Source organism: Dermacentor albipictus, unplaced genomic scaffold (assembly GCF_038994185.2).
Source record: "Dermacentor albipictus isolate Rhodes 1998 colony unplaced genomic scaffold, USDA_Dalb.pri_finalv2 scaffold_75, whole genome shotgun sequence".
NCBI lineage: Eukaryota > Metazoa > Arthropoda > Arachnida > Ixodida > Ixodidae > Dermacentor > Dermacentor albipictus.
Genome location: NW_027225629.1, coordinates 65,001 through 75,000, shown reverse-complemented (window position 1 = coordinate 75,000; position 10,000 = coordinate 65,001). Strand labels below are relative to the sequence as shown.

Sequence of the window (10,000 nt, the reverse complement as noted above, 5' to 3'; positions counted from 1 at the left end):
CACGCGTCACGGGTCGCGTATAGAGCCAACGTTTGGCAAGAACGCGTCTAGCACAACCGATCGCGGTTGCGATAACCCATCGTTGGTAGCGAAAAAAAGAAAGAAAGAAAAAAAAAACACCTACCCGCAGCTTGTTAGCAGTAACCGTAAATGTGGTTCTAAATATAGGTTCGCTGGTCACTGAAACTTTCTCATAACGCACACCACTGTAGTCCAAAAAGAACAAAGCACGCACAATGGATATGATACAGCCGTCACCGCATGATTTCGCGTTTTCCTTATTGCATTACTTTCGTGGGCATGCGCGCTAGGGCCACGCAGGCCAGGAGGCAAGGGGAAAAATAAATAAGAAATGATACGCGATCCTCAGCATTGACTTGGCTGATGTGGCACTCGCATTTATGTTCTTTACCTTAGGCGAGCGCAACGCGCCAACTGAACTCCAATTTCCCATAACGGAAATTCGTATTTGGCCATTTGGTTGTATTTTTGGCTGATGTTCGCGTTTTTCGCCCGAGCATGCGCTTCACTGCGCCGCTCGTTGCCCCTTCAATGCGGCTTCACTGCCCTGCAGGCGTGTTCTGCGTCAAGCCGAACCACCAGGCAAAAAGCCTGGGCGCCGCCATCTTGTTGAGAGCGGCGCCGGGGACACAATCGCGCCTAGCTCATTGAGTTTTCCCCCAAAACTGAACGAAATAGCCTTATTTAAATGAGAAAGATGCCGCGAGTGCCGCAACGAAGGACCTTAAGGATTACCGAAGGGTAACTGAGGGCGACGCGACGAGCTTTGGAAAGAAGAATGATGGGTGTAGCGCTACGGGGGATAAGAATAGAGCAGATTCGGGGGGTGAGCGAACAAACGCGAGCTAATGACACCTTAGTTTAAACCAAGAAAAAGAAATGGGCGTGCGCAGGGCATGCAATGTGGGGGGAAGATCATCAATTAAGGGTTACCGACTGAATTCCAAGAGAAGGGAAGCGTAGCACGGGGTGGCGGAAATTTAGGAGGGCAGATTAGATTAGGAAGGGCGCAGGCACTAGACGGCGACCGTGACCGGGCTTACACGTGACCGGGGTGCTTGGAGAATAATGGGAGAGGTCTTTGCCCTGCAGTGGTCGTAGCCAGCAGGATGATGATGACGAAAAGGTAGCAACAGGTATTCATAACATACAGGTTGGAAAGCTGAGGCACCTCTGAACCCTTGAATATATTTCGCCACACTTGGCCATACGACAAGTTTGTTTTCGAGGCGCTCGGTCCCACTGCAGCGAAAATGTTGCCGGAAATCGGGCACTCCATTTTTGTTTCATAGGGAACCTTTCTTCCACTAGGGCAGCGGATTTTCGCAGGGCGAGCTTGCTGTCGTTTACGGATCAAAGCGATAGTGAACTCCAAAATGCAGTGTTGGCTTTGAGTGGGACTTACATTGATTGCAAAACCCACGGCTAATCACCCTTCCCCCCCCCCCCCCCCCAAGTGGCTCATTACAGCAGACAATCGTTCAGAAACACCGGCATCGTTGCGTATAGTATGGGAATGGTGCGTGTCACGTGAGTGCTCGCTTCGAGCTTGTGTTCTTCATTTTGATTGAATGAAGTCTCACCTAAGTGAGCGGGGGCCGATCCCGGAGGTAGTGCAATACCGGGCCGACCTGCGGCGGAGGTGAAGCAGGCTTCAAGCACTCCGCCAACTTCCAAAAATAGGTTTAATATCGTGGGTCCATATAGAACCCGTATCAGATATTAAGCTGATAAGAACAGATACTACACTTTGATCTTAGCCAAAAGGCCGAGAAGCGATGTCTTTCACTTCACTCCATTGTACCACTGCCTTGTGGGTGCCCTGGCGACATTGGTAACCTCAGCAACAGCGTGGGCAATCTTATAAAACCCAGCCCGTCTAGAGACTCTATGCTCTCTATCTCGCGAATCAACTCGCGACGCCTCAGTCTTTCACTGTTAACGAAACGCCGTCGCGTAGAAACGAGACCCGAGCGCAAGCTTGTTCGCAAGGCAAAACCAACGAAGGCAACCTCGTAGAAAACGGAACAGGCGAGCGGAAAACACGCGCAAGGGGAATGCTTACTTCCGTCTGAATGCGACCGCTCAAGGCGGCTTTCTTTGAGGCCTTCGTTTCAAGCCCGTGCGCAAGTGTAATACACTACGCGCATTTCCCTCATTTCCTTTTATTTACCGCAAGGCCCACTGAAAGTTTTCATACGGCACAGGCCGGGACGGATTGCAACGTGTCGATTCGACCGCTAGAATTAGGTAGCGCGCCTCATGTACGAATGAAAGAGAATGAAAAAAAAAAAATAAATAAATATAGAAAAGGCTGCGCACTCCTTCCAACCGGAAACATAGAGGGCAGGAAGATCGCCATGTGGAGCACAGGTGTTGTTAAAAAAGAAAGAAAGAAAGAAAGAAATAGCGCTACCCCATCATCTTTACCGTGTGCGTGTATACACACACACGCACACATATGCACGCGCACGCACGCGCGCGCGCGCACGCACACACACACACACACACACACACACACACACACACACACATACGCACACATGCTAGCATAGCTTAAGCACAGCTGGAAAGCTCAGCCTTGCGCAAGAAAAAAGGACCACGCCCTTTCGCAAGCCCCTTTGAAACTTTTAAATGAGAAACATGTGTACAGCGAGGTCGTTCGAAACTGGCGCGAAAACGCATCCGCGCCATCTGTGTGCGGAACTAGGAAAACCTACGGCCTTCGCCATACAGAAAGAAAGGTAGATGGCGCGAGCTAACGCTCCGTTGCATACTAAGAACGAGAGCTAGTGAATAATGGCAGAAACGTCTTGGGAAGAGAGAAAAAAACAACAACAACAAAAAAAAAGAAAGACACGCAAGTTGTTGGCTCGCGCAAGCATTCTATTTTACAGCGAGTAAAGAGCATAGCAACTTCTCACAAGAGCAGCAAGAAAGACAAGAAGAACGTGAGAGAGGGGGAGAAACAGGCGCGTTTCTTTGGAATGCAGAGCATGCTGCACACACTATGAAGTGCCAAAGAGACGGGGAAAGCAGATGGCGCGATTGTGTATGTCCTCAAAGCTTGAAAACAATTTCTAAACTACAAGGTGTGCCGAAGTCCGCCTACTCTCATCAGGTTGCTCCCGCCTCCAATTGCATTTAAATTAAAATTACAGTCGCCTCAGAGGCAGAGAGAGAGAGAGAGAGAGAGAAAATGTGTACACTTGCTTCGCGCAGCTGCACCCGTTCAAATTTTACAGCAACAAGAGCACTCCCGCAGGCACAAAGTCCGCTGCCGCGTCCGCCGGGGCGGAATGCACTCGCTTCCGTAAATTGTCGTGCGGCAGACTGCTGCATCGTAGCACACCTGAAACCGCGCAGACGTCAGCGATCGCCGCGAGATCGCTGCGAGCGCTAAAGTCCGAAACCACGTCCGCCGGGGCGGCGGGAGCTCGATACCCCTTCACGAAACTTCTGCGTGTACACCGCCGCACGGCCACGGCGGAGTCGCTGGCATCCTGCGCGCAGTTGCATTGCGTCGCGCCGGGAATCGTTGAAGCCCCACGCAGACGTCGGCGTCGGCCCCGACCTGGCTGCGAGCGCTCGAAGAGACCAAGTCCGAAGCCACGTGAGCCGGGGCGGTGTGAGCGCGACTAAGTCCGAGACGACGTCAGCCGGGGCGGCGTGAGCGAGACCAAGTCCGAGACTACGTCAGCCGGGGCGGCGTGAGCGAGACCAAGTCCGAGACTACGTCAGCCGGGGCGTCGACTAAGTCCGAGACGACGTCAGCCGGGGCGTCGAGCACGCCGCGGTCGCTTTTCCCACTCTTACTCGAAAAATGGCGAAGGGGCCGCGCTAGCGTGCCTTGAATCGGTGAGCGGCGGTACCGCGGCGATCGCGAGAGCTCAAATCGGCCGTGCCAAGGCCAAATATTGGCGCTCGGCTCGGCGCAGTACGCCGCCTTGTCGCACGAGTACGGCCCCGTGGAGGTCTGGTCACTTATCGCTGCTCTTATAAGGGGCCGTACCGCCCTGGCCGACGTTGTACCGTAGTGCCGTTTTCGGCTTGCGCGTGTTCGTGGTGGTGTCCGCGCACCGCTCCGCACTCGAGAATCGTGCCCACGACGACGCGAGCGCTCGGAAGAGACGCAAGTCCGAAACCACGTGAGCCGGGGCGGTGTGAGCGCGACTAAGTCCGAGACGACGTCAGCCGGGGCGGCGTGAGCGAGACTAAGTCCGAGACTACGTCAGCCGGGGCGTCGACCAAGTCCGAGACGACGTCAGCCGGGGCGTCGAGCACGCCGCGCGCGCTTTTCCCACTCTTACTCGAAAAATGGCGAAGGGGCCGCGCTAGCGTGCCTTGAATCGGTGAGCGGCGGTACCGCGGCGATCGCGAGAGCTCAAATCGGCCGTGCCAAAGCCAAATATTGGCGCTCGGCTCGGCGCAGTACGCCGCCTTGTCGCACGAGTACGGCCCCGTGGAGGTCTGGTCACTTATCGCTGCTCTTATAAGGGGCCGTACCGCCCTGGCCGACGTTGTACCGTAGTGCCGTTTTCGGCTTGCGCGTGTTCGTGGTGGTGTCCGCGCACCGCTCCGCACTCGAGAATCGTGCCCACGACGACGCGAGCGCTCGGAAGAGACGAAAGTCCGAAACCACGTGAGCCGGGGCGGTGTGAGCGCGACTAAGTCCGAGACGACGTCAGCCGGGGCGGCGTGAGCGAGACTAAGTCCGAGACTACGTCAGCCGGGGCGTCGACCAAGTCCGAGACGACGTCAGCCGGGGCGTCGAGCACGCCGCGCGCGCTTTTCCCACTCTTACTCGAAAAATGGCGAAGGGGCCGCGCTAGCGTGCCTTGAATCGGTGAGCGGCGGTACCGCGGCGATCGCGAGAGCTCAAATCGGCCGTGCCAAAGCCAAATATTGGCGCTCGGCTCGGCGCAGTACGCCGCCTTGTCGCACGAGTACGGCCCCGTGGAGGTCTGGTCACTTATCGCTGCTCTTATAAGGGGCCGTACCGCCCTGGCCGACGTTGTACCGTAGTGCCGTTTTCGGCTTGCGCGTGTTCGTGGTGGTGTCCGCGCACCGCTCCGCACTCGAGAATCGTGCCCACGACGACGCGAGCGCTCGGAAGAGACGAAAGTCCGAAACCACGTGAGCCGGGGCGGTGTGAGCGCGACTAAGTCCGAGACGACGTCAGCCGGGGCGGCGTGAGCGAGACTAAGTCCGAGACTACGTCAGCCGGGGCGACGAGCACGCCGCGCGCGCTTTTCGCACTCTTACTCGAAAAATGGCGAAGGGGCCGCGCTAGCGTGCCTTGAATCGGTGAGCGGCGGTACCGCGGCGATCGCGAGAGCTCAAATCGGCCGTGCCAAGGCCAAATATTGGCGCTCGGCTCGGCGCAGTACGCCGCCTTGTCGCACGAGTACGGCCCCGTGGAGATCTGGTCACTTATCGCTGCTCATATAAGGGGGCCGTACCGCCCTGGCCGACGTTGTACCGTAGTGCCATTTTCGGCTTGCGCGTGTTCGTGGTGGTGTCCGCGCACCGCTCCGCACTCGAGAATCGTGCCCACGACGACGCGAGCGCTCGGAAGAGACGGAAGTCCGAAACCACGTGAGCCGGGGCGGTGTGAGCGCGACTAAGTCCGAGACGACGTCAGCCGGGGCGGCGTGAGCGAGACTAAGTCCGAGACTACGTCAGCCGGGGCGACGAGCACGCCGCGCGCGCTTTTCGCACTCTTACTCGAAAAATGGCGAAGGGGCCGCGCTAGCGTGCCTTGAATCGGTGAGCGGCGGTACCGCGGCGATCGCGAGAGCTCAAATCGGCCGTGCCAAGGCCAAATATTGGCGCTCGGCTCGGCGCAGTACGCCGCCTTGTCGCACGAGTACGGCCCCGTGGAGATCTGGTCACTTATCGCTGCTCATATAAGGGGGCCGTACCGCCCTGGCCGACGTTGTACCGTAGTGCCGTTTTCGGCTTGCGCGTGTTCGTGGTGGTGTCCGCGCACCGCTCCGCACTCGAGAATCGTGCCCACGACGACGCGAGCGCTCGGAAGAGACAGAAGTCCGAAACCACCTGAGCCGGGCCGCGGCGGGAGCTCGACGCCCGTCACGCAACTTTGGCGTACAAGCCACCGCACGGCCGCGACTGAGTCGTCGCCACCGTCCGGCTGGCTGCACTATAGCACGCCGGGAACCGGGAAAGAACCGCGCAGAGGTCGTCGTTTTGCCGCGGCGTTGGCGCGAGCGCGCGAAGAGACAAAGTCCGAAACGGCGTCAGCCGGGGTGTCGAGCACGCCGCCCGCGCCGGTCGCACTCGTGCTCGGAAACGGCGAAAGGGCCGCGCTAGCGTGCGGCCCCGTAGGGGCACAGAAAGGCGATTGTTCTGGAAACCGCGCTGTCCATAGGCGAGAGATTGCCGTTCGCGCATTCGGTCGACGCGCTGCGCTTTCACGACTTCGGCATTGCGCTGCCGACGTAAGCTTTCCATCTCGCTCGCGGCGCTGCGAGGCGGCACGATTTTCGCCAAACGCTCGTCGAAAGTGGCACGAGTACGGCCCCATGGAGATTTGGGAACTTATCGCTGCTATTATATGGGGGTCCCAGAGAGCAGTCGCCCCCAAAAGCGACCTGGGTGTTTGATATGCGGCGGGCTTCGTGCCCGTCAAGCGTGTCCCCGGTATCGCTCCCGTGGATCCCACAGCTGACGTCTGCAGCCTCATCCGCTTGATGCGTTAGGGGCTGGTTGTCGGACGACGCTTTCTCCACGATATCGAGTTGTGTTCCGCATCGTCCTCGGACGAGTCAAATGCGAAAGCGCCGAAGGCGCGGGCGTGACCCGTCGCCTGGCGGCTTTGCCGTCTCGGCTACGTTGCAAGTGTCGGTCGGTCCACCTGTGCTGCGGGCTCAAGAGAAACCGCAAGCCGTGATCGAGTCGACACAACCAGTCTATCGAGAATGTTGCGTGCTTCTTGCCGCGTGGCGATACCCGGCCCTTCGGGGAGGGCGCCGTAGCGAGCTCGAACGCCGTCGTCTCGGACTGTGCAAAGTGCTACTCTTTGCAAGAACGAAGCGTGCTGGGGCGCCTGAAGGTGGCCTCGGCATCGCAAAAACGGCGTCCGGCCTGCTTGACAGGCGGGACGCGCAGTTGAACGATTACCTGGTTGATCCTGCCAGTAATCATATGCTTGTCTCAAAGATTAAGCCATGCATGTCTAAGTACATGCCGAAATAAGGCGAAACCGCGAATGGCTCATTAAATCAGTTATGGTTCCTTAGATCGTTTCTTCCTACTTGGATAACTGTGGCAATTCTAGAGCTAATACATGCAGTGAGCCTGAAGCCCTTTGGGCGACGGGTGCTTTTATTAGACCAAGATCGATCGGGTTTCGGCCCGTATTGTGTGGTGACTCTGGATAACTTTGTGCTGATCGCATGGCCACGAGCCGGCGACGTTTCTTTCAAGTGTCTGCCTTATCAACTTTCGATGGTAGGTTACTTGCTTACCATGGTTGTTACGGGTAACGGAGAATCAGGGTTCGATTCCGGAGAGGGAGCCTGAGAAACGGCTACCACATCCAAGGAAGGCAGCAGGCGCGCAAATTACCCACTCCCGGCACGGGGAGGTAGTGACGAAAAATAACAATACGGGACTCTTTTGAGGCCCCGTAATTGAAATGAGTACACTCTAAATCCTTTAACGAGGATCAATTGGAGGGCAAGTCTGGTGCCAGCAGCCGCGGTAATTCCAGCTCCAATAGCGTATACTAAAGCTGCTGCGGTTAAAAAGCTCGTAGTTGGATCTCAGTTCCAGACGAGTAGTGCATCTACCCGATGCGACGGCTCGGACTGAACATCATGCCGGTCCTTTCTTGGTGCACTTCATTGTGTGCCTCGAGAAGGCCGGTGCTTTTACTTTGAAAAAATTAGAGTGCTCAACGCAGGCGAGTCGCCTGAATAAACTTGCATGGAATAATAGAACAAGACCTCGTTTCTGTTCTGTTGGTTTTTGGAATACGAGGTAATGATTAAGAGGGACAGACGGGGGCATTCGTATTGCGGCGCTAGAGGTGAAATTCTTGGACCGTCGCAAGACGAACTACTGCGAAAGCATTTGCCAAGAATGTTTTCTTTGATCAAGAACGAAAGTCAGAGGTTCGAAGGCGATCAGATACCGCCCTAGTTCTGACCATAAACGATGCCAACCAGCGATCCGCCTGAGTTACTCAAATGACTCGGCGGGCAGCTTCCGGGAAACCAAAGTGTTTGGGTTCCGGGGGAAGTATGGTTGCAAAGCTGAAACTTAAAGGAATTGACGGAAGGGCACCACCAGGAGTGGAGCCTGCGGCTTAATTTGACTCAACACGGGAAAACTTACCCGGCCCGGACACTGGGAGGATTGACAGATTGAGAGCTCTTTCTTGATTCGGTGGATGGTGGTGCATGGCCGTTCTTAGTTGGTGGAGCGATTTGTCTGGTTAATTCCGATAACGAACGAGACTCTAGCCTATTAAATAGGTGCGGGGTTCCCAGCACCTTACAACCTTCTTAGAGGGACAAGCGGCTCCTAGCCGCACGAAACAGAGCAATAACAGGTCTGTGATGCCCTTAGATGTCCGGGGCCGCACGCGCGCTACACTGAAGGAAGCAGCGTGTCTTTATCCCTGTCTGAAAAGACTGGGTAACCCGTGGAACTTCTTTCGTGATTGGGATAGGGGCTTGCAATTGTTCCCCTTGAACGAGGAATTCCCAGTAAGCGCGAGTCATAAGCTCGCGTTGATTACGTCCCTGCCCTTTGTACACACCGCCCGTCGCTACTACCGATTGAATGATTTAGTGAGGTCTTCGGACCGATGTCCGGCGCGGCCTTTCGGTTGCGCCGGTCTGTTGGAAAGATGACCAAACTTGATCATTTAGAGGAAGTAAAAGTCGTAACAAGGTTTCCGTAGGTGAACCTGCGGAAGGATCATTACCGGATTGTTCGAGGGTGACGAGCGCCATTGTTTCTACCCCGTGTGGGTGAAGCAGCTCGCTGCGCCCGACGCTTTCCGCCGCTGGCCCCGCTTGGACGCGGGGACGGCTATACCCGAACATGCCGGGGATTGCCCGAATTTCGAAGGGCGCCCCGTGCCAAATTTGTTGCGCCCAGTGGACGCCGGCTGCAACCTTGGACGGTTGGCTTGGCCGCGCCCGCGGGTAGAAACGGCGTAACGCACACTGTTGGGTGGGCTTTCTGAAGTCCGCCTCGGCACTCTTGCGCGGAATGGGAGTAAGACGACCCGACCTGCTGCTCTTGCCCAGTACGAGGGGAACGGCGAAGCGTGCGGTCGGTCAAGGAACTGACGGTCGAGAGCTAATGCCGCTGCCGCTTAGTACACACGGAACCGTGGTGCGAGCGCTCTCCCGTCCTCCGCGGCAAACGCTGCCGAGTCTGAAAAGGCTGGCGGCTGCCGGTCGCTTCCTGCGGCGAGTGTGGAGTAACGACCCGACTTTGTTGCTGCCCAAGTACTAAAGGAACGGTGCGGCGCTCGGTCGGTCATGGAACCGGCGGTATTGAGGGTGCGGCTGCCAAGTACGGAAGGAACCGTGGCCTAAAGCACTCTCCCGTCCTCCGCGGCAAATTCCACCGCGCCCGAAAGGGCCGGAGGCTGCCGGTCGGCTCCCGCTCGTGACGCGCGAGGTGTCGAGTTCGCGGTTCAATGCGACGACGTCTGCAGGCTATTTGCCCGCCGCCGAGGGAAAGGCGGCGTTGCTGCGAAGTACCGAAGGAAACGCGGCTTTGCTACGTCGGAAGCGTTCTGCGGTTTGCGGACTTGTGCGCTTTGGGAAGGCGCCGCACGTCGAAAGAGGAAGTACGGACAGACGAGGGACTGTAATCCCGTATTCGAACGCACTTGCGGCCAGGCCCTTGCTGGCTTCGTCTTCCGCCTCAAGTAGACTTGTTGTGGCTCCGGCGCAGAGAGCCGTCCCTGGCACTGGCCGAGTGGCTTTGGAGA

The 10,000-nt window shown here is 57.1% G+C and overlaps 2 non-coding genes across 2 annotated transcripts; one reads left to right on the top strand and one right to left on the bottom strand.

Moving 5' to 3' along the window:
* Window positions 1–1,609: 1,609 nt before the first annotated feature.
* On the bottom strand, window positions 1,610–1,801 carry LOC139053169 (U2 spliceosomal RNA). Its single transcript, XR_011510266.1, has one exon. It is a non-coding gene; the product is annotated as a U2 spliceosomal RNA (small nuclear RNA).
* Window positions 1,802–7,161: 5,360 nt separating this feature from the next.
* On the top strand, window positions 7,162–8,976 carry LOC139053189 (small subunit ribosomal RNA). Its single transcript, XR_011510286.1, has one exon. It is a non-coding gene; the product is annotated as a small subunit ribosomal RNA (ribosomal RNA).
* The last annotated feature ends 1,024 nt before the right edge of the window (window positions 8,977–10,000 follow it).